At 39.3% G+C, this 2602-nt stretch overlaps 1 pseudogene; it reads right to left on the minus strand.

The window, feature by feature from the left end:
* Positions 1-1667: 1667 nt before the first annotated feature.
* LOC122108377 lies at positions 1668-1767 on the minus strand (annotated as a pseudogene).
* Positions 1768-2602: the final 835 nt, after the last annotated feature.

The following is a 2602-nucleotide window of genomic DNA, read 5'->3' on the forward strand; positions in this document are numbered from 1 at the left end:
TGAACTGAGTAATAAATTTGTGGATTAAGTGTGTACACAATGGAGGAGAAGGTCTAATAATCGACTATGGGTATATCTGAGGATGTGTAGAAAAATAATTAAGTCACATAAAAAAGAATGAAAGAGAAGAAAAGGTGAAAAGGATAAGAAAGAAAGAAAAAAAGATCAGAAGTTCAGTAGAGCAAAACAAAAAACAAAAAAACAAATTTAAAGAAGAAAAAAGAAAGAAAAACGCGCACACAAATATACCCCTAAAATAAGAAGTATAAGAGGGAAAAAAAGTTACTAGGAAACATTTTTTTTCAAAAAAGGTAAAAATTAAAAATTAAAAAAAAGTTTTAGAAAATTTTTTTTATAAAATGTACAAAAAAAAGAAGAAATATTTTGATTTTTTTGGGAGTGGTGGGAAAAATCCTGTATCTCCCTTGTGTCTGTAACCAGCCTCTTGTTGGAGTCTCTGATCTGCTTGTTGTGTTTGATTTTCCTGTGGCTTGGTTGGTTTCTTAAGTAAGTTTGAACAGGCCAAAAAATGCTCTGCTTTACCCAGGATTTTGTGATCCTCCTCTCAGGTTACTTTAATGGGAGGGGGATCTGCTTTGATTATCACAAAGAGGGAGATGGCTTTTTCCTCGTTTGGAGATGCTGTGATGAGGCTAGGTTCTGGGTAGAGTTGAGGCTTTTCAGCAAACATTAGCTTTTCCTGAGGGCTAGCTTGTTAGAAACTCACGAGCCCAGGCTGGAGCCACTCTCTGGGTTTATGTTTACTGAATTTCAATTGATTGTCAAGGCTGCTTAAGGGAGGGGCAGCCTCTGGCTCTGATTACCCAGTGAAGAAAGCCATTCCTGGGGCTTGCGCCTGAGCTGGGTGACATTTCCCGGGGTGAAGCTGAGTCTGGCAGGTCAATTTAGGTTCTTGTGACCTGCTAAATGACTCTAGTTTTCTTCCAAGGCCTTAGTTGGAGCTAGCAGCTCCACTGAGCTTTGTCAGTATCCAAGATGGAGATGTCCGGTTGTGGGGGGGAGGGGTGGCCTTCTCTCCTCTGCTCCCTGAGAAGGAGTGAGGACGTTAAGCTTCTACTTTCACCGAGTCTTGGTTTCTGGGTCGTCTCTGGTCTGTGAACCGCAGGATGAAGATGTCTGCTCCTTGTCAGTTCTTGCTGGTGTTGAGTAGAATCTGCTCACCAACCGCATGTGGCTCCTTTGTCCTGGACTCTCTGTGTTACAGGATGGCGACTATGGCCACCGCTGCTGCCGAAGCTGCTGGCAAATGCTCAGATCTGTCTCCTTGCCTGGATTTTCCCTCTCTGGCCTAACTCTGTGTACTGTGATGGCACACTTGGTGTGATTCTCTGGCTTAGGACTGTTCACTGGAACTCTAAAACTGCTTTCTATGCGAGAGCTTGTTTAGCCTTCAGCTTCTCCTCCACTATCTTCCCGGAAGCCCCTATGAGCATGGTTTAAATTTTATTTCTTTGGGATAAAATGACAATGTTATCTAATTTCAAGTTTTATAAAGGTTATGCTATGTAAGGGCCTTTCTAAGGTGAAGATTTAATACACTGATGTCAAACTAACCTTTAATTCTATGAATTACATGTATTGTTACACTTGTATTTTTGTAATCAACTTTTTAACAACTGTTTTTCATTTCTTGCATTTGAAGAATGAAAAATATGGAATACTTCACAAATTTTCATACCATCCTTGTGCAAGTACTATTTTAATCTCTGTATTGTTGTAATTTGGGTAGACCTGCTGCTGAAGCATGTAGTAACCTCTAAATTTAAGTAGTTATTGATGCAATCTTTATACAGGCACATATTCATGGTTGCCTATTTGTAACAAGGAACCCTTATTGTTCCTAAAAATGCTATTGATCTTATTTCTCTAAATTTCTGTCTATAGTGGAAAAAAATTATATTGTTTGGTCGATTACTCACATTTGCAATTTTTTGTCAATAACTATTTTGTCATTTTCATTTTAAATTTGATCATATTTTGAAGCCTTTACAGCTAAGTCCAAAGGTGATGGCTTTTCAAGTACTTATTTATCAACTGAGTTATCTTTGTGGAGCTAATGGATTCAAAGTAAGCCTTGGTTAAGATCCACTTCTAAACTTCTGCAGCTTAAAATTTCCTAAATGAGGTCTCTGTGGCACAAATGTCTTCCTGACCCTTACCCTTCTTCCATGTAGGAACAGACCAACCAGAATATCTTACACTGACAGCATAGATTGTCTTACTGGAACAAAACTAATCTTAGTTACAAGGGATCATAGAGAGATGAACACTTCAGACCGAACTGTTCAGAATAGAAGGTATTTTATCAAAATATAATTGTTTGGGCTGGGAAGTTGGCTCAGTGCATGCCTTGCATGTCTGAAGCCCTGGGTTTGATTCCTCAGCACCACATAAGGAAAAAGAAAAAAGCCGGACCGGAAGTGGTGCAGTGGCTCAAGTGGTAGAGCACTAGCCTTGAGCTGAAGAGCTGAGGGACAGGGCCCAGGCCCAGATTTCAGGCCCCATGACTGGACCCAAACAACAATATATATATATATAATATTTATTTTACCTATTATTTCAAAAGTAGTTAAAGCCAAGA

The sequence above is a fragment of the Dipodomys spectabilis genome, unplaced genomic scaffold (genome assembly GCF_019054845.1).
Source record: "Dipodomys spectabilis isolate Male_0828 unplaced genomic scaffold, ASM1905484v1 ptg000058l, whole genome shotgun sequence".
Lineage (NCBI taxonomy): Eukaryota > Metazoa > Chordata > Mammalia > Rodentia > Heteromyidae > Dipodomys > Dipodomys spectabilis.